This window comes from Prionailurus bengalensis, chromosome F2 (assembly GCF_016509475.1).
Source record: "Prionailurus bengalensis isolate Pbe53 chromosome F2, Fcat_Pben_1.1_paternal_pri, whole genome shotgun sequence".
Lineage (NCBI taxonomy): Eukaryota > Metazoa > Chordata > Mammalia > Carnivora > Felidae > Prionailurus > Prionailurus bengalensis.
In genome coordinates, this window is record NC_057353.1 from 65776004 (window position 1) to 65799238 (window position 23235).

Genomic DNA, 23235 nt, shown 5'->3' on the forward strand with positions numbered 1-23235 from the left:
ACCGAAGTTCTGAAATATGTCTTAATACCTGGCAGGGCTACTTTGCTTTCATTACTCAATTTTTAGGGCTTCATTTTTTAAAATGTCATATTTATTTTTATACACACCCCTTTGAATAATAAGGTTATCAAACATCTCTCAAAATGAGGGCTACAGTGATTTTACCTGTTAATTACAGATAAATACAGAGTATATTGGCATCTTTACAAATGGGCATTTTTCTAATCAAAAACAAATACATGAGAGGTTTTATTTTCTAGCAATACAGATTAGACATTCAGAGAAATCTTTAGGTATAAAATACACAAAATGTTCAATGGATAATTTAAAAATATATGCTTGTGTTAGTACAGAAAAAGTATTTTCAGAAAAAAAAAAGGTGAGAATGTATAAATTCAAACAAACAATTGTTAAATCCTGCATTTATCCTGGGGATGTTGGATTGTCCTTGGTAGCTTAGCACCATTGGTTTATGTGAATTACCAGTCTAGAGTTAAGAGATAAAGCCTTTTAAAGCCCCTGAAACATGAGATGTCTATCTCATCAGAGACCCCTGCATAAAACGTGAACGCTGAGAAAGATAACCCGCAGTGACTGAGCCAGGAAAAACAAAGCAAATGCTTACACTGAAAAGATGTGAATGTATCTAGGCATGTGGAGAGTGGAAAGAATAGAAAGGAAAACTCTCCCCCTGGGGTTTCCCAACCACAAGTCTGATCTCACGCCTGTGTGGAGAGAGAAGACACTCTTCTTTCACAACCTAAAAATATGGCAAGCAGAGCATTTAGATTAAAAAGACCCCAGGGAGTGATGCCTCTATGACTCTAGAGACACAAACATAAACTGACCCTGGGGAAATGAACTAACTAAATAAATAAATAAAAATAAAACTGGAATTTTAAAGGTCAAGTTTCAAGGATTATCTCTCAAGGAATGCATAAGAAATAAGGAGACAGGACCAAGATTAAGCATTCACGTTAAAAAATAGAATCCAGAGACAGAAGCACTGCTGATGTTGGAAGTGTGGGATACAGCATATGAAATCATTGATTTTAGGGGCACCTGGGTGACTCAGTCAGTTTAGCATCCAACATTGATCTGCTCAGGTCATGATCTCACAGTTTGTGAGTTCAAGCCCCGTATTGACAGCTCCAAGCCTGGACTTTCGGATTCCATGTCTCCCTCTCTTTCTGCTCCTCCCCCCCCCCGCCCCCCACACTCTCACTCTCTCTGTCTCTCTCTCCCCCTCTCTCAAAAAACAAAACAAAACAAAACACTTTTAAAAATTACTGATTTTAATATATTTAAAAGTTTATACAGGGTACCTAGCTAATCCAGAGGCTTTTTTTTTTAAATTTATTTATGAGACAGAGTATGCGTGTGCCTGCGAGTGGGGGAGGGGCAGAAAGAGAGAGAGAGAATCCTAAGCAGGCTCCATGTTGTCAGCACAGAGCCCAAAACAGGTCTCAATCCCACAAACCATGAGATCATGACCTGAGCAGAAATCAACAGTCAGAGGCTTAACCAACTGAGCCACCCAGGTGCCCCTAACTGTGAGGCTATTAATAGCCTTTTTAAAAAAAATAAATAATTGCAAGAAAGTTTAAAAGCACAAAAGAATTAAACTTGGAAATTTAATAGCTGGTTTAAGCATCGAGTCAGATATAGTCAAAAAGAGAGTGAAGTAATTTGAAGACATTCAGGAAATAATGGAGCACAGAAAGTCAAAGTGACACAAACCATGGAAGAAATACTGAGCCACATAATAAATGATAACTATTTTTTAAAACATCTGTCTACTTAGGATTCCAGAGGAGCTAGAATGATGAGATAAAGGGTATACTCAAAACATGATTGAAAATTTTCTACTCTTGAGCAAAGATAGGAATCATCATATTCAGGAAGCTCAAATACTCTTAAACATTGACAACTCAAAATATTAAAGTAAAATCAAAGGTTATGACATTAAAGACATGAACCAAAAAAGCAGTCAACATTTAAACACAAATAGTTTACTTACCAAAAACGAGACAGGTGATTTTACAACAATTAAGAAGAGAAACCTTTAAAAAGTGGAAGACCCAAAATGTGAGAGAAGAAAACAATTCTCAGGACACCTTTCTAGAGCCAATTAAGAATTCAGACATACAAAAATCAGAAAGATTTACTAAAAAATTATTGAAACAGGCTTAAGGAAGAAGAAAAATTGTCAGAATAAAGATGAGATCAAAAAGGAAGAATAACAGAAAAACATATGGCCAAGTCAAGAAAAACTATTAAAAAAAACAATCATAAACACATAGTAAATGTCTAATTTTTTGGACTTACAGTTTACAAGATGGAACTTAGTCACTCAATTGAAATAGCATTTCATTCAGGAGAAAAGACAGCCCACTTGAAAGTATTCTGATATCCTTGTACTGTTTAGAAAAAAAAACTGTTTTATTCAACTATATATAAATTTTGTTAAGCTAAATATTAATTTAAACAAAAGTAGTACCAGTGTGGAAACAGCATGTAAGCTTCAAGGTCATGAAGAGAAAAAAAAATAATGAAATGGAAACGAAAAATACTGCATCCAAAGAAAATGAGCATTAATTATAGGACAATGAGACCTCTTCTGCTTTGGTGCTTCAGTGGGGCTCCAGCCCTGGCAGCCAAACTGTCTCTTGCTTTGCTCTATTTCCTTTTGCCTTTTCAGGCTAAATGGGGTCCTGCAAGGTGAGCCTGCCAGACCCCACCCGTGGAGCCAGTTTGTTCATGAGTTTGGGTTTCCTTCCAACTCTCTATTCAGCTCTTGGATGAAGCTTAAATCACAAATGTTTAAATCACTTGATGTGGGTGTCATCAAGTATAAGATACAAAGAAGCCTGGAAATGTAAAACCCTTTTACCTCTTTTTTTTGAAACACAAAGACCCAACCACAGAGTGTGACTCCTACTGTAAAAACTTTGATAAAACTGCCCACGGGGAAATGACACCTAGATTTATTAGGTGAGTAACGTACCAAAGAAGTGACATTAGTACCACCAAGAGAAGAGCAAATCCTCAGGTAGGACCGTTTGGCAAGGACCAACTGTGCCTGAGTGTGATGATGACCCATGTCTTTACAAGCAGAAGAAAGTACCCTGCTGGGTTCCATGGACTTTTGTGTCTTTCAGAAGCAAGAAGAAAAAGAAACAAACTCCATAGAAACACGCTAAAACTCAAGCCCAGTTTCCCAAGTTTGTTTATTTTCTTGTTCCTGCTGGCTTTTAATATAATATAATCATCCAAGAATTTTTGCACCAAATTATCTTTGCTTTTGCTATTTCCTATGTAGATTTCGGACCAACTGGCTTCTCAAAGAACAGGTTCTGAAATCTAATCTTTATTTCCTTGTCTGTTTACCTTGTTGTTTTAGCCCAACTGTTCAGCTTTGGTCTTTCCATCCTATAGTGTTTGTGGTATCAGTAAAGTGGTGGGAGAGTCCTGGAGATAGAGGCATACTGCTTGGGTTTAGATCTGACCTTTGCAATACCCTAGTTGTTAGTGTAACATTTGAGGAAACACGGAATCTCTGAAATACCATTTTCTCATAAGAACAATAGAGAAAAATAATCTGAACCAGAAAAACAATCAGAAACTGAAAAATGATTATAAACATGCAATTCACAGAAGAAAAACTGCCAACACCCCAATATATAAATTAGAGATTAAATTTTTTTAGAGATACAGTTTTCTTCCAGATTGTTAGAAATGATAGATATTGGTAATATCTGGTATAGGGATATGAGGGAACAAGAACTCTAATAAATTCCTGCTGAGAATGAAAAATAATTCTGACTTTTTGAAAATAATAGCATCTCTCCAAAGAGAGATTTTTAAAATGTACTTGATGGAAATATTTGCATGTGTACAATACATACATAATATGGTGTTATTGAAAATTTAATTTATTAGAAAAATTTTAGAATATCCTAAATTCATCAATAGAACAATTAATAATAATTAATATAATCATGCCAAATATTATGAACTTAATATTTTCCTAATATACTGTGAAATGGAAAATCAGGTCATAGAACAATATATATGTACAACAGATGTCACATATAAGAAAATGTAAATAAGTACAGCTTATCTTTAGTCATTTTCAGTGGTGTGGTAAATTTTCTTTAGAACTGAAATACAATCATAATAGTTGGTAAATAGCAACTTCCCTAAACTCTGTAGGTCAAAGATCAGTTGGGTACTGGATCTAGTATTTAAGTTAATGCTTTCCAAACTTCCACTGCTCAGAAAATTTCACTAAAAAATACTGACAGAGACTTGCCAAAGTTTATTTTGCCAAATTAAGCCATAAACACATTAATCATGTAATTTCACCATCAAGAATTTCTTGAAAAAACTATTTCAACACCAAAATAGTAAAACAAGAGCTATCTCATAATAAAGAAAAAAATCTTTAAGCTGAAAAAAAGTGACATTCAGAAAAAAATAGACAATTTTATTCTAGTTATTTCTGTTCTCAAAGCAGCAAATTTGGTCATAGATCTTGTGATTTATGAAATAGTGATTTTGATATTTCCTTTTAATTTGTATCTGTTGTCAACAAATAGAAAGAAGAGCATTTATATGGCTGAAGAAACGTAAACTGAAAATCACACATCCACTGAGATAGAAATGTAAGCAACGTGTGAATGAGATGAGTTTTAATCTCAGAATCAAAACTTGTGTTGCCAATAATCCATGCCAGTGTTTCCCAACTCATGCTGTTGACTGGAAATACCTAGACAGTTTTAAGAGAAATGTGATACATTAATCCCATCTCTAGAGATTCCAATTCTGTTGGTCTGGTGTGGGGCCAACATTAGGTATTTAAGAATTCCTCATGTGATTCTAGTGTGCAGCTAGCGTTGAGTCACTGGTCAAACATTTTTAATATATGTAATGTAAAACAATCAATCAATGGAGCAAATTGTAAGTATTCACTCTGAGAAATGTGCTTGAAAAACAAAATAAACAGAAAACAAGAAAAACATGAGTTGTTCAGAAATTGTATCCAAACATCTCATTTTGTCCTAGGAAACCAGGGGTCAGGTAATTTAAATGACTAAGAATCACAGAGCTACATTAAAACATTGGTATCAATGTCAAACATATACATGAACTTTTACCCTGACTTCGCAGTCAGTATTTCTTCTAAATATTATCATTATAAAGGTAATTTTAATTATTATATAATTAAATATAAAGGTGATTATAAATATTATGATTATAATTTCTTAAAATCAATGCAGTGATCTCATATACCAATTTTAAGGTGAAAATAGGAGTTATTTTTGAAAAATTACTACTTATTCCTCATAGAAGAGGTGTATTAATATAGGTCAGGGGTATGTTTCCTGAATGGTTAGAATCTGGGGACAAGAATAAGACCTGGTAAAACCAAAGTGTAGTTGAGAGCTGACTCTCTTTGCACAAAACACTCCCAATTACTTTTTAGGGCAGTATTTCTTAAAATGTGATATTACAAATTATACCTCTATTGGTATAACAAAATAGTCAAAAATGCAGATTCATTGTCTGGAAACAAGGTCTAGAAAAGTGTCTATGTTATAACTGCCTTCATATTTCCTATCCAAACCAAAATTTAAGAACTATTATTCAAGGTCTGAATCAGATGGTCCCAGGAGCAGACTTTGAAAACCATAGTTCTGTTTGTGATACATTTTTCTTTTATTTGTCCATTGTGTTCACATGGGAGTTGGATGAAATATTGAGTATAAGGCATTTCTGAGCAGGGTTTTAACGGCCTTTGCAGTGTGATTCATACCGAGAAGTGATGCCTTCGGAATCTCAGTTCCCTTACACAAAGTAGCTGGTGGTGAGTAGGGAGATTAAGAGAAGAAAACACCATCTTCTAATCTTTTCTAGACTTTCAGACTCCTGCCACCCAGAACTCCTCCTATCCTGACAAAATAGAGATTAGCAAGCTTTACTGGTACACAATTCTAATGTTCCTGTGGCTTTTAAAGTTATTAGGACTTGGCCCTTGAGTACTTGTTCTCGAATCTTTAGCTGCTGTACGTCTATGTGGATGGTAAGGGATTTCTAAAGGGCAAGACTGTTGCAGAAATAGCTATACCCAAAGGGGAAAAATATTCCTCCGGGAAGGCACACAATAGTTGCAATGGAAAGATGAGGCTCAATTTGACTTCAATTTGCTCAGAATTTGTGGTATACCTTTATATCTGTAATTATTTTTGACAGTTAGAAAAAAAAATCATACAAATGTTAATAAATTAATTTCTTTTTTTTTTCATAGTCATGGCAACTGTGTCTCACATCATATTCTACAACTGCCGCTTCCACTGTATTTTTCCACTAAAACTGAGAGATTGGTGTTTGTGTCTCCTGGAAGGAGCCAGCTACAGGAAGAACTCTGAGAGCAGCACATTTTAAATACTTTTCTAAGAGATTCAGAAATAGTGATGTGAGGGGTGTAGGAGATTCTATGAGAACCAAACAGAATTGAATATAAACTGGCATGGGGGTGCCTGGGTGGCTCAGTTGCTTAAGTGCTGACTTTAGATTTTGGCTCAGGTCATGATCTTCACGTTCGTGATATAGAGCCCCGCTGTCAGGATCTGTTCTTACAGCTTGGAGCCTGCTTGAAATTCTCTCTCTCTCTCTCCCCCTCTCTTTCTCTCTCTCTGTCCTTCCCCTGGTAGCAAGCATGCGCTGTCTCTCAAAATAAATAAATAAACACTAAATAAATAAATACATAAATAGATAAAAAAAACTGCCATTTTATTTCTGGAAGCGAACTTAGTAATATGTTACAAGACTTAAAACTATCTATACCTCTGGGGTTCCTTGGGTGGTCCAGTAGGTTAAGTGTTCAACTTCAGCTCAGGTCATGTTCTCAGGTTTTGAGTTCAAGCCCTGCATCAGGCTCTGTGCTGACAGCTCAGAGCCTGGAGCATGCTTCGGATTCTGTGTCTCCCTCTCTCTCTGCCCCTCCCCTGCTCATGCACTGTCTCTCTCAAAAACATAAAAAAATTTTTTTAACTATCTACACCTTTTATATTAGTAATTTCACTTTTAAAAGTTGGCATTAAAGACATTGTCAGAGGCTATCAATATTGTAATTGCAAGAATATTCATTCAAACTGGTATTTTAATAAAAAGCTATTGAAAACATCTAAATATTCAGCTTCAAAACATCTATATAAATTATGGTTCATTTATTTTAAAGATAATTATTTCACTTGTAAAATTATGCTTTTAATAACATTTAACAATTGATCATTGCTCTCCATAAAATATAAATAAATATGAGATAGAAACTTGTAAATACAATTTATCCTAATCTTGGTAAAAGTGCATATATATGTCTGACACTGTTCTGGGCTCTGGGAAGGCAGCTAAAGCCCCAAGTGACAACTCTACTGTTAGGATATTTATATTCTACTGAGATGGAAAGGTGGAGAGATGTTTGGGAACCACACAATCATCAAATAAAACTACAAATAACATAAGAAAATTATTAAGAGAATAGATCTTAAATGTCACTACATCCACACAAAGATGATAATTACGTGAGGGAATGCAGGTGTTAATTAACCTTATTGGGGTAATCATTTTGCAATATATACATGTATCAAATCATTGCACATTAAGCTTTGAGCTTACATAAGTTATTTGTCAATAACATCTCAAGAAAGCCAGAAAATAAAAAAGAAATCCCTGTGTCTAAATCATAGGTATGCAAAAGCCACTGTGAAAGAAATTATAAATAGGCATACGTACAGTTAAAAGATTGTAAGGGAAACACAACAAAGTATCTCTTAATGATGTGTAATTATAGGTAATCTATATTTTTATGTATAAAATACACACACACACACACACACACACACACACACACACACGCTTGATGTCTAAGCATTTTATTTTAGGTCCCAAAATAATTAAAAGTAAAAATGCAAAATGACTTTATAGTATAGTGTGGGAAAAATGCCTTCAATATTCCTATCTTCAGACCAAACATATTCCAATAATCAACTTTGTTAATGCACAACTCAATGTCTAGACATAATCAGCCACTTCTTTTAAGGTAGTGTTTCAGGCACCAAATACGTTCAAAGGGGAGATGGGTTAAGGAAAAGGAAGCTTAAGCTAAGGAAGAGAGAAGACTGAACAGGATGGGTCTCCAAACTCCTGAAGTCTCTCATGTAAAGGTGTCACCTTATGCAGAGGTGCTTGGGTGTCTCAGTGGGTTGAGTGTCCAACTTCAGCTCAGGTCATGATCTCACAGTGTGGGAGTTCGAGCCCCGCGTCAGGCTTGTGCTGACAGCTCAGAACCTGGAGCTTGCTTCAAATTCTGTGTCTCCCTCTCTCTCTGCCTCTCCCCTACTCATGTTTTGTCTCTCTCTTTCTGTCTCTCTCTCTCTCAAAAATAAACATATAAAAAAAAAGGTGACCTTACGTAATTTGCTTCATTGAGCCAAGAAATTAACATTAAAAACAGAAGTGAAACCCTTGAAATTTCTAATTTCTTTCTGGGAATCAATGGTGCTAATTAACTGAAGAGGTGGAAAGAGTATAAACTATGTAGGAAGAGACTTTTGGCCTGTACACACATAAGCCAAATCTGTATTTTCCGTGATGCAAGGGTTAGTCTAACCCAATTCTCAATTCTCAATTCTCTCTAAGCCAACTCTACCTCCCTTTTCACATCACCATCATCTTGTAGTACGTAAACTGAAACACTGTTTGCATCTGTTCAGGGCTTCCTCTTCCATATTTGCCATAACTAATGGATCACCTAGTCTCTAAAACATTCTCATTCCAGGCCTTTCTTATCTAATTCTGCTGTTAGTCTCATGGGTTAAGGTTCTTCTGCTTGGGCTCAGATGTTATCCTCATTTACACTCCCTACTGTTAAATTCTTCATGAGCCATCTTTCTAAAGTGCACATCTCATTATTTCATTCTGTTTCTTTACAAAATCTGATAGCCTACCATTACCTAGAACTGCTTTTTGCAAACTTTTATTTTTTTTATTTTTTTGTATTATTTTTTAATTAAAAAAATTTTTTTAATGTTTATTCATTTTCTGAGAGACAGAGCATGAGCGGGAAAGGGGCAGAGAGAGGGAGACACAGAATCCAAAGCAGGCTCCAGGCCCTGAGCTGTCAGCACAGAGCCCGACGTGGGGCTCAAATTCACGAACTACAAGATCAGGACCTGAGCCGAAGTCGGACACTCAACTGACTGAGCCACCCAGGCACCCCACAAACTTTTAAATCTCAGGTTAATAAATGGTAAGCCCTTAGCACAACGAATATCAACTTTTTTTACATCAAATAATTTCCAGACCTCCTCCACAATACACTGAGAAAATGAGAATTGAGAAAATAATAATAGAATTCTCTAATGAATCTGCAACAAACCTGGGGGCACTTATACACATTTGAAAAATAGTCAAATAGATATGTATGTACAATATAGTTCATGGGCAATGCTTGGTTCATCTATGAAGTCTGTACTCACCCCCAACCCCCATACCATTCTACAGTCCAAATAAAAGAATCATTCGATTGTAGAGTAGTGCCACAGTTTCCTAACATGTTATCATAATCCCTACCCAACTAATGCCTTAATCTTCCAATTCCTCACCACCCCCATTTCCTTTCCATCTAATCTCAAGGTGGTCATGATTTGCCTCTTCTCCCCTTCATCTAAGATCCAACTGAATTTATGCTTCATGGAGCTCACCACATTATAGATTTATCGTATGTTCACTTATATGTCTTTCTGTAGAGTCCAATAGGGCAAGATTGTGGCTTTTATCATTCCAAATATTAATCCACTATCGCTTCCTGACCATGTTAGTATTTATTTGGGCTACATGGCTGTTTTTCACATAGATATTTTCAAACTCAAGCATACAGCCTGTGAAAAAAATTATTCAAGCAAGTATTAGAAAGAAGAATTTAAATGTTTTCAGTTCAGACCACTTCTCACCTGGAACCTTCATTTCTTCTAGATGTTAGAGAAGTAACTGTCTAATTTTATGACTCGAATACACACTTGGTGACATATGAAAATGCCATCAAGGGACAACTTGGATTTGTTTACCAATATCTGTGTCCAATATGACTTGCGATGATGCTAATGAATTTTGCTTTTTGCCAAAACTGTGCATTTGCCCTGATCCTAGTTTCAGTTGGAAACAAAAGATTGCTGAGAAAATCATGTTTCTGATAAGATTCAGAAATAAAATGTTTTGAATAATTTATGGTTTAAGTTCTTACCATTTATTCTTCATTACAAAATGACCACATACAATTTGACATGTTTGTATAACATAATTAATAGCACCTGCCCTAAGAAGTTTTGCAAAGCAGAGTCCTCCATGGAACCCAATATAGCCAACACAGCATGAACTCAAAGTATTGAAAGTCTCCATGGAAAAAATAGTAGTCTGATAATACATTTGAAGCATAATTTCCCTCTGGAGTTTATGGGGAGTCAACAGAAAAGTCATCAGAAAAATAACCGTACTTTGAAACCACCAGTAGGGATACATTCATCCATCATTAAGTAAACTGTTACTATAAGGGAATAATTCATAGATAATATATTCTGAACATCTTCTTTGAGCAAAGCACTGAGAGGGATCTACAGAAAGGAGGAAAATACAAATATTCGGAACCAGCATGAGAAGCAGTCTCTGACCACATGGGGATTTCAATCTCTTGGCAACTCAGTATGACTATCTTCACTCTCCCCACTCCCACTTCAATATCTGATATCCAGTTTTGGCCCCTATGATGGTAGATGCTGCTACTTGCCTACGGTAGATGCTGCTACTTGCCTACTTTAATACCTGTTCTGCTACTTTTTCAAAGCAGTGGAACTTTAATTTTTATCTGGCTTATCATTCAAGGGACAAAACAAGATTATATTCCCAGGAACTTTTGGGGACAGGAACCACTGGAGTTTCTTTCATATATTTTCTTTCAGGAGTGGCTAGCTGGCCCATAGGTAAGGTAGGTGACGGCCTTCATGATTTGATTTGAAGGACACCTCTGAAATGGCACCCTTACCTAAAATTTCCTTTGTGCTTTCCAGATATTTTGTCACAATGACAGAAATGTTACCACTACTGATACATTCCATGGACTATAAAATGCATAGTCATTGTTCAAATAAGTATGTGTTTGTTATTTTTAACTCTTACAAGCAATAACATACAATCTCTTATTAATAGAAGAAACAAATCTAATTGATAGAAAGGAAGAAAATTAGAGATACTCTGAACATTCCTTGTCCCACTGAACAAATTAAGAAAATAAGTTCAAAATACATCTATAACTGTCTTCCTGAATTGGAAACAGAAGATCTTTGCTTGGGCATTCAGTAAGGGAAAAAATCTAAAATTGGAATAAAATTATATTCCTTTCCAAAAATAAAATCTTTCTCTGCATATGCTTTGGGAAATGGAGGTATTAACAGTAACCATGGAGAAGAATGGGGTCTCAGGATTTTATTCTAGTCTGAGAATCTAGAATCCTAAGAATAAAGGGCTATTGAAAAATATGCTTTCAGTATAATCTTTTAAAATGGGAGGATAAGCCCTCCGTCAAAGTTGTAGAGTGAAAGTCTTTCCAATTTTAGAGTATTTCTTTTTATTGCTTACATATTTAAAGACGAGATTAGCAAAGATGTATTATGCTGATAATTTTAGGGTCTGAAGAATATATTCAGAATTTAATAAGACCCATTGAAATGGGGATTGGACTTACACCTGAAAGAATGAGTGGTGAGTAAAAGATGATACATGATTATGAGCTAAATGGGCTGCTTTCAGGCAAATACAAGATCGAGTCAAGCCAGACTCCCATCCTCAAGGAGTTTAGACTTGTTTAACTCAGAACATATTCAGGATATATGTTTTTTCCATCTAATCCACGTCTTTCGAAGTTTCCAGCAGGAAGTTTCCAACATCCAACCCTTATGTTCTTCACTCATACACTTCACTCTCAATAATATCAATGATCACATTTTTCTCTGGCAGAAAATAGTCATCTGAGACTCACAGGATCTACAAGGGAAACAAGCCTAAGAGCACATCTAGACTTCTGCATCTGAAGTCTCTAAAAAGCAGTCAACACGAATTGCTTTGAAAGTCTGAAGAAAACTAGAGACCCTCTTGTTCTGAAAAAGCACATGTGTCCAGGTGTGCATGTAGATAGACACACACATCCCATACACACATCTATACTCACATAGTGCACACAACTATACACACACGCACAACATACATACAGCCTTCATAAACTATACACACACACACACCATACCACACACATAACACACGTGCAGGACACATTCATACACCATACACACTCACATACACCACACACGCACACATATGCACACACATGCACACGCCCATTTGATACAACTACTTAATTGACAAATTTCCTGAAACCCTTCTACAGACTCCTTGGATTCCCAGATTCCAAGAGAATAGTTCTAATTTTAGGAATTTTACATCTTCTCAACGTCTTCCACCACTATGCTATGACTGGATATCTCAGGTTCTTTTCCTTTATTTCCGCAATTGGAATCTTATGTTATTAAAATCTAAAATTATCCCTTAGAAATAGAACTTGATTTTCCCCACCTGTTGAAAACCTAAATTTCTCTTGCTGATGTTGTTGCTGCATTTTTTTAACTTTCAGATTTTCTTTGTGCTATGGCAACTATGGCACAGTGATAACTGTTATAATTCATAATTTTTAATACATTTTAGAGAAAAATTGTCAACCATATTAAATTAGAGAAATAAGAAATTTGAAAAAGATAACCAATTCATAACTTCTGGAGTTTGGTAATTGAAGAAAGCAATATGTTACAAAGGAATGATCAGAGGACAGAGAATCAGGAAATCAAATCCTTATTCTTGATTACACTGCCACATACTAGCCAAGTTTGTCTAGAAACTCTAAAGAATATGAAAGATTTTCTTCCTTCCTTCCTTTCTTCTTTCCTTCCTTCCTTCTTCCTTCTTCTTTTTTTCAGCCTATGGTAGTAGCCTTTAAAATAATATATAAAAGCCCCAAAATATAAGGTAAAAGTGGCATTTTATTAGTACGACTCTAATTTGCATGTACTGAAAATCACCATCTTACAACATTGATTTCATTAATATAAATATTTGAAATATAGAATTATGAAAAGTGTTCTAGTTTTATTAACTCTTAGAAGTGATGCCCTTCGAATAGCAGATTCTCTGAAGCACACAATAGACTGATAAAAAGGAATGCTCAATTTATTAAACCTTTTCTATGATAGTAAGAAAGGAAAAGCTAAATCAGATAGATGGGAATCCCAAATCTGAATCCTGGCTCTGCCATCTGTAAGCCATGTGACTTCCAAGAAGTTATTTAAACTTCTTAATTCTTTGTTTTACCTTTCAAATGAAGAAAATACTACTACCTTTCTAGTATGCTGTTAATATCAAGCAAATGTTAAAAGTGAGCTCACTGTTTAATACATAATAGAGAGGGAAAAAGAAAACACTTCCTTTCCTCTTTGAAACAGTCACTTGGAACATCTAGGTTTAAATTTCACAAAATGTAATAGGAAAGTGTTACGCTAGATTCCATCATCTAAACAAGCTCAGAATTCTTCGGCCAGTCAACTCCACAGCTAATTTGGGCTTTTGTACCTGGCCTGTACTGCTGGCATACGGGCTACTTCCGTTAGCATACCAACATCACGAGAGACACAGAACAAATCATGTTCCCATGCATTTTATCAGCGTCTGTAAGTGGCAGGAAGAACTGCAGAAGCTGATACTAAAAACTAGACAAAGCTCTGGTTTCTTTAAATATCTAGGTAAAGGAAGAAGTCAGTGCAGAATCAGTATACAGCGCTTTCCATGAATTTTCATCTCTCCATCATTATTTCAACAACATTCCAAAACACACAGAATTACTTACTACCAGAACTCAGTACCCTTTGGCTGGAGTGTTTCCTGGGCTAATTTTTCTTATGCTGAAAATTAATTTTGAGCGTCAACCTTTGTCAACCATGATTCAGAGATCAGTCTGCCCTTTAGAGGTTCTACACAGAACAGTTGCCCAATACTGGAAACTACAGAGATCATTCAGCTCTGCCTAAGATATGGTGAAAATTCCCATGGTGAAACCTTCGTGGGTTGACAACCAAGGCTTTCATGTGGCTTCAGGATGCCCTTCGCCTGCTGATTCTTTTGGGAACTCTTGTGACTCACTGTTCTGGTAGGGCATTTCAAGCACTCACCAAATAGTACATAATGATCAAATGAATGTAAGTATCAGTGTTGTTTACTTCTGCCTGATTTCAAGGGGAGAAAGACTTAATGCAAATACAGCATAGGATGGGAGAGGAGTTTTGTATAGTAATATCCAAAACTTCATTGGAATGGAATACATGTAGAACCCAGAACCCATCTGTCATTGGCAGAATTACTCTGGACTTTAGGCTTAAGTACCGAGGGTGTACCACTCAAGTCAGGTCTAAGAAAATATTACCATCCTAGGTGAAGTTGAGAGAGAAAATGAGAGAGATGAAGTGGGGGAAATGAACAGAACTTAGCGTTTGCCTGGCCCTGGCAAAGTGCTAGAAAGAGATGGATTTGTAACCATGAGACATTCTCTCTTGCCCACCTTGGCCATCAGCATGTACATCCTGTAGCTGGTGGGGCTCCAGTTGTCCCATACAGGGAAAAGGTCAACCTTCCACAAACTAATTCATCAAAACATTTTTTTTTGAAAATCTAACTTGATGAACGTATTAATCTTTCAAAATCTTCTTCGATGGTGATTAATATTCTCAGGGATGTAAAATCTTATGAGAAGAGTGTTCTTGAATATATTCAGCCAATATCAACTCTTAAAAAACATTTTTAAAGGGCTGTTCAATCTGTCAAACCTGATGATTACTGGATGACTTAGTTTTTCCCTTAAATTCTACATTCTTAGGATTATAGCGAAAATTTCACTGATTATGTGATGTCATTCTTTATTGATTTTTTCTTAATCTTTTTAAAGGTGTTTCCAATTTTTCTAACACTTTGGCATTTTCTTAGGGATTCTTTCCGAATTTTTCTGGCTGAAAAATTGTCCATATTTTCCTATTTACGCACAAATAAAAACTTGTTTAAACTTAGTTAGCAATGCTTAGTATTAACCTAGTTGGTTTTAATTGTGTTTGAAGATTTTTCACAAAGGGTCATTAGGCTAGTTTTTATTTTAATATCATAACAGCTAATTAGGAAACATTAACTGGTCTCTGCCAGCTCCAATACTGAATCTCAAAAACTGGTGCAGAGCGAGAGACCCCTCTGCTGGCAGAAAGACAGGAGAGTCAATGTAAAAACGCTGCCTGGCCTGCAAAGCCCAGAGAAGCTTTGGTGTAGGGCAGGCAGAGGGAGGCCAGCAGCCAGAGGACGGTATGAAGGTGCTAATGTCCTCAGATTGAAGTTCCAGAACTTTCACTTTAGCCTTGCCAATTTATCCCACCTGAAGTACTGTAAACTTTAAAAGTAGATTAAAGTAAAACTTTGGATAAACTTGGTGAATTAAGTGTTTGGCGATATGATCCTGTGGGCAATGGACCTCTGAGCAAATCAGTGTCAGAAGATTCATGTTAATCATAAAATAAAAGGCTATGGTTTTAAAATTTTATGCCTAAGGACATAGCTGCTAAAACAGTAATTTCACCACCTTCCTCATTAACTCACTTAGGCATTCAGCAAATACTTCCCAAGTAACTATCATGTGCCAAGTATTATTTTGGGTGATAGAACGCGTTTTGTTAAGAAGTTCACAAATTCAATATTGCAGGATTTATACAACAAATCCATATAAATACAGAAAGAGCAAAAGAAGATGGTATTTATTGGTTGATTCACCTGTTGCCAGTGGATATGGGAATTTAAAGAGATGAGATGGTGTTCAGAAGTTTCACAGAACAGGCAGCCTTTAACATGACTTTTGCACTGAAGTTGGAAAAGGGGACTCAAGAGGAAAGCACACCAGGCTTAAAGGAGGTACTCGGCATGCAGTCGGTATGATTAAAAGTTGAGTGCAGGGGAGGATGCGCTGAGACAACAGACTGAAGGGGAGACAGCAGCCCAATGAGGAAGAATCATGGCCCAATGAGTGGTCGTGGAAGGGTTTTGGTGGGAGAAAACTAATAAACCATTTTGATAGTGGAGATGCAACCTTGCACTATTGTGTCAGTCACCAGGGATGAGCGAATGCAACGGGTCTCATGTTGCTACGTGCAGACTGATGAGCAATTTAGGAGGTCGAAGACGGCTTATGATATGTTAAATATTACAAGGAAAGGAATAGGAAAAGATTTATGGGGAAGAAACCCTTCCCGATTAGGATATGTTGATTACAAAGTTCTGCAATATATTGACAAAGTCCATGGACTATCTACTGGTCAGTGGTGTGGCCAAAGAACTCACTACAGCATGTCAGCTGTGAGCACGGGACATACTCACACTCTTTGAAGAGACAGACTTTCAGGTAAGTGTGTACTGCTTATTTTTATTCCTGCTTCTCATCCACTCTTGATAAGAAGGAAAAGGGAGCCAGATCCTAACTGGTAGATCCTCCCAATATTAGAAATTTCAAGGAGTTTTCTTATATTCTGCTAATAGAAGGGAAGAAGTTTAGGACGTCATTTCAGTGGTCTCTGAAGCCCTTAGGTTAACAGGATGTATTCTGTCTAGTTAAAAGAGAAATCTTCACTTTCACAGAAGATCCCAAGATATTACAACAGCTCCCAACAGAAGAAACCAGTGAGTTGAGTGGGGCTGACCTTTTTCTCAAGCAAACTTTAGTCACGTTTTTTTTTTTTCAGTCACCACCTGGGTCTCAGTCTGTCCCATCCCAAAAATCTTTAATTCCACACACACTCCTATGTCACCAAAACCAATCATTTCACTATTTTAGAGTTCTACTAATTTAGTCAGTAGTCTAATGACCTTCTACAGGGAAACATATTAAACTAGTGACAGCAAAGTATACTAGTTAGGATACAGGATATGATGCTATCAAACAAAAATAAAACTAAAATAATTACCCAAAAAAAGATGGGAGTTCTATTTATCACTCATGGAACAGTCTAAAACTGTCAGGGTTCCATGATGGTCAATCAGCTCTTCTCGGCTGTCCAGGGTTCCAAGTTAATTCTACCTTTGTTGTTCCACACCACTCCTTAGGGTTTGGGCCTTGTCTGAATAACTGAAGCTGCCAACTTATCAGCACCATGTTAAAGTTCCGGTATTAGGGAACACAAAAGAAAGCCCATGGCCAGTTGTTTAAGAAGATGACCATGAAGTTGTACCCATCACTTTAGAAATGAGTATGTGGCACCTGAGGGTGGCTCAGTTGGTTGAACCTCTGACTTCAGCTCAGGTCATGATCTCATGGTTCATGAGTTTGAGCCCCACGTTGGGCTCTCTGCTGTCAGCACAGAGCCTGCTTCAGATACGCTGCCCCCCCACCTTCCCCACTTGTGCTCTCTCTCAAAAATAAACATTAAAAAAAGAAATGTGTACTATGTGTTATGTATAGAAATGTTTTTATATTACATATACAAGTATACATAATTACATAAATATATAGGTGTATATGTGTGTTTGTGCAGGTATATGCCCATTAGTGAAACTGTAGAGCTAATAAGCTCATCTATAGAGTGAAAGGATAAAATTATCAACCAAGAAGAACAAACTGAGGCAAGATTATGAAGAAACAAAGCAGGGGAAAGACTGTGGTTTGTGTAAATTGAGAGAAGTTTTGAGAGATGCTGAAGTGAAGCCAAACAAAATGAGAATGGAAAGGGATTTACCCGAGTAGCCAACTGAGTGATTATTGGATATCTTGGTAAATGTCAAGTCAGTGGGGCGTGGAACCATAATCACAAAAACTGTTTTTTTTAAGAGTGAAGATGATTACATAGACGAAGCATATGTAGGGAGAACTGCACACTGAATGAAGTCAAAGTGACAAAACAGCAAATATACGAAGATGTGGCAGTTTTGTATTTGATTTGTCGCTTAAAGAACCATGACAGATTTATCTTGCTAGGCTGTACTGCATTCTAGCACAGACATATATAATACATATATTATGTGTGTTTGTATATAAAATATATATGTAGTGTATAATGCATATAATAGATACTAATGTATATAATACATATATAACACACACTACACTGTGACACAGACTTATACAGTATAGTATGATAATACCCAAATTTTATATTAGAGGATTTGGAGAAATATTCCAGTGAACTCAGTTCTTTCCTTATACCTGAGTTAGAAATAATTTTGCATCAAAAATGCCCCAGTCTGCCTTTCCAGAGCATGGCTAATCTGTGAAGAGTGAGTTGATACAGTTACTGCATGGCATACTTTTATGGGGTCTAGCTTGAAAGTCAAAGAAATACAGAATACAATAGAAGGAGAGAGGCATAAAGTTTCAAGGAAGGGTTTTTTTTTCCCTTAATTACTATTACTTTAGGATGACAGCATGTTTATTCCCTAAGAAGAGCCAGCAGAGAAGAGATTGAAAATCTGAGAGTAATAAAATGGGAGAGAGGGAGGGGAGAGGAGAGAGAGAACCAAAAAAGAATCAACGTGTAAAGGAAATTCTTGGAGTGTTGAGCTGAAAAGGATAGATGAAAGGGTTCATGGTTAAAAAACAAAAAGGGAGGGGGGGAAAGGAATACTTCTTTCTCTAGATTGAGATGGATTTCCATACACAAGAAAATCTCACCATTCATCTTGGCTCTCCTTCACAGGTGAGAAAGTGGATATCCAGACAGGTGCAGCAACCAGTAGAAAATCTGAGATAGAGCCTTTTAGTTTTTTGTAGTCCTTTCCTTTTTGAAAATAATTTTGTCATTTTTCTTTGAGTTCTTTTCAGGCCCTCCTTGCCCTATTTAAATGTTTGTGTTCTGAGTCAGGCATGAGTTTCTAAGGGAACTAATTGAATAAAATGCTGTGGGACTATGAGACTGTGCTCCGTTTAGCATATTTCCTGGTCACTTTATTAACTTTTCTCTCCCATAACTTATTACACTTTTTAATCACACGTGACCTACCTTTAAGCCTCTAAATATCTCCCTGTTATCAGATAGTATTTAAACAGTGCTCAGGCTAAGAAGCCCTGCATGATGCCCAACATAGCATCCAAGTTAAACACACCAATTAATATCCACCTCTTCAAAATGGTGAAAAAAAAAAACCAAATGTTCTCTGCATGGCCAAATCAAATCTTTACTTTTAAATACAATCAAAGACTATTTTCTCCTTTTCCAGAAAAGAAATTCTAGCCCTGCTTTATTGAACCCCATCCCAGTGACTCAATTTTTTACAGGCTTGCTCACCAGTTCTCTGTTTCAGATGTTGGTGACCGAGGAACAACACCCACCATTTAATCCACCCCAAGGGACTTCTTGGTAAATATCAGGCAGCAGCAGATGGGAGCTATTGGGACCCAACCCAGACTCAACTTTTGCAGATCACTGCCTATAAAAACTTGAGTGTCACAGAGAGAGCAGAACTCTGCTATGCTTTTCTTAATGGGTAAAGATAAAACCATCATAAAAGGGAAGAAGAGTGACCACAAAATATACTCTTCTAGTCAGGACTATTATACTGTCCCAAACCACTAAAATGTCTGTAACTGCTTTCAATAAGCATCTAGCATCTTTATGATGTTTGGTTTCCATCTTTCAGCCATGGGGTAGGGTTGGCTTCATGTGCAGTCAGCTGGACTGCTATTCCTGGGGATTCTTGGTAGGACAACATGTGATTTTTGCCTAAAGGAGTCCCTTATAAGAGCTTCAACAAATGGCCCAGAGAAATACACAACCTTTTCTACCATTTGGAAACTTCAATCCTTCTTTATTGATGAAGCATCCCCCATGTTAATCAGAAAAAGATCCATTCTGTTCTAAATGTTTTTACAAGGCACCACTAAGACAGAAAAGGGTACGATTTTGTACCTCCAACAGCAGAACTAGCTTTTCTGGAAGCTTTGAAACAAGTGAAGTGTTTTTCCATCTTCCGTATCCTTTGCTCAGGCCACTCTCCTTTCCATCCTCTTACATCCTCCATCACTTCTACAAAGGAATTTTTGGCCTCTATATTGACTCATGGACTTGGCTTACAAGGTCCCTTCTAAAACATATCATGATTCAGGCTATTTTTTCCTCAAATCTGTTCCATAGACTGTATCTGAATCACCTATCATGGGCTTGAGCGATGCCAGTACTTAGAAGAAAGCAGACCCAAGAGAAAGGCTACCATATCACTTGCATCTCTGAATCCAACCAGCCCTGAAAGTTTCTCTTTTCCTGAACTTGCAAGATAAAAGAGCTAATAAACTAATTTTTGCTAGCATGAGTTGGATTTCTATTCATTCCTATATATATTGTTAATTATTTGATTTGAAAGTTGAGACCAGGATTGCAGTGTTGAAAGTAGCATACTCCATACTGATGCATAGGGGCACTTGTACCCCAATGTTTATAGTAGCACTCTCAACAATAGCCAAATTATGGAAAGAGCCTAAATGTCCATCAACTGACAATGGATAAAGAAATTGTAGTTTATATACACAATGGAGTACTACGTGGCAATGAGAAAGAATGAAATATGGCTCTTTGTAGCAACATGGATGGAACTGGAGAGTGTGATGCTAAGTGAAATAAGCCATACAGAGAAAGACAGATACCATATGTTTTCACTCTTATGTGGATCCTGAGAAACTGAACAGAAACCCATGGGGGAGGGGAAGGAAAAAAAAAGAGGTTAGAGTGGAAGAGAGCCAAAGCATAAGAGACTCTTAAAAACTGAGAACAAACTGAGGGTTGATGGGGGGTGGGGGGGCGGGGAGGGTGGGTATTGAGGAGGGCACCTTTTGGGATGAGCATTGGGTGTTGTATGGAAACCAGTTTGACAATAAAATTCACATATTGAAAAAAAAAAAAGTAGCATACTCCAAAAAAGGGAACTGAATGATATAAAATGAACTGAAGATCCTTTGGGGGTGAGGAGGGAGTCCATTTCGGGTCACACATTAGGAAAAGAGATAGATTTTTATCTGGATTTTGGTCTATATGCATACCAAAGATAGAAGGGTAGGGAACCTGGCAGAAAAATCTCAGATTTGGGCATATATTTGTTTCTTATAGTCTTCAGTAGAATCCTGATAGAAAATAATCAACTTCCTTCTAAGGTAACATGTCTGAGATTAGGAAAAGTATTATGTGTAGTTCTTTTCTTCTGTTCTTTTTTTTGTTTTTAATATATGAAATTTATTGTCAAATTGGTTTCCATACAACACCCAGTGTTCATCCCAAAAGGTGCCCTCCTCAATCTTCTGTTTTTAAAGACAGACCTTCTTCTACCCTATGCCAACAATCTGAGGCAATAGGATCAAATAAGCCTTTGGTCTCCAGGAGTAAAACGAAAAAAACAAAACATTTTGCAATGAACAATTAGGCAACAAGTCCAGTGGGGATTGATTTTTGGACCCAAGAGTACTTATAAAAATGTTTGATGTTGATTCTTTTTATTCCACACCTCCATCATCTCCTGCTCTTGACTCCAATGGCAGAAGTATTAATTGCTTCAATTTTATCGGAGGCACTTTATGATAGGGACACGTTGGGCTATGCTTCATCAAGCATGCCTATTACTTAACATAGTCTCTAGGTAAAAAAGAGAATGGATGTCATTTCTCTAAAGGCTACAAGAAAGGATAGAAATGACAGAAGACAATCACTTAGAAAAAGAAAAAAGTGCATTATCCAGATTCTACAATTATGGATTTATAACATTTCTGCAATTTATTTCTAATCCATGGTGTTTATCATAACAAAATTGACTAGCTGCCTGATAGTGTGCTATATTTCTGAGAAACTCCAAACAATGTTATACAAAAACCTGAGATTTTTTTTTACTTTATAATCTAGCCAATTAAAATTAATGGCTTCCTATCCCTTATTATGTTCACTTAAAATGCCCCGAGATATGTCATTGGTGGTCAGAGAAAAATACAGTTATCCTAGGAAGCATTTCTATATGTTGTCAGATTGTCAAACCAAGGAACTCATGGCTATTATCAGAGGAGAGATTATTCCTTATCCTAGGCAAGAAGCAAGCGACATTTTCTATACACCAACTTACTTACTACTTATTATTTATTGTTTGTATGTGTGTGCATTCGTGTGCATGCATACACCCCTGTCCTTGGAGATATAATGGTGTTCTCCCTGGAACTCTAGATCTTGGAAAGGTTTTCAGTGGCTGTGTGTTTTATTTAACTATGGGGTACAAAATGATGGACTCACATTTGACCTAACAGAGGCATGAAGATCAACTCAAAATCCTTTACTTTGAGCTAGAGGCAGATACTAACTGTGATTTATAGATTGTCTCCTTAGGGAAGGGTAACAGTAGAGTGATTGTGTGCATGTATGTATGATTACATTATATGATTGTTACTGTATGTGCCAACTTGGCCAGGCTATGGTGTCCAGTTGTTTGGTCAAACTACTAGTCTAGACGTTGTTGTGAATAATTTTTAGATGGGATTAACATATAAACTGACTTTAAATAAAGATTACCTTCCATAATATACATGGACATTATCCAATCCATTCAAAGCTGTAACAAGAGCAAAGACTGAAGTTTCCCAGAGAAGGCTGGGTTTCTGTGTTGCAGGTTTGAGGCAGAATTCCTGAGTTTTCAGCCTGCTGACCTACCCTACAGATTTCAGATTTGCCAGTCCCTGTAACAGCATGAGCCAGTTCCTTAAAATCTCTAAATACCTACATGTAAAAGCATACACACTCAGGGGCACCTGGGTGTCTCAGCTAGTTAAGTATCAGACTCCTGATTTCGGCTTAGGTCATGATCTCATGTTCATGAGCTTGAGCCCTGCTTGGGCCCTGTGGTGACAGTGTGGAGCTTGGTTGGGATTCTCTCTCTCCCCCTCTCTCTGACCCTCCCCAACTTGCACACGCTCATTCATTCACTTTCTCAAAATAAACATCTTTTAAAAGCATACATACTCATAAGTATGTAAACATATAGAAGTATATACATAAACACACTCATATATATAACTCATATATACATATATGAGTACAAATA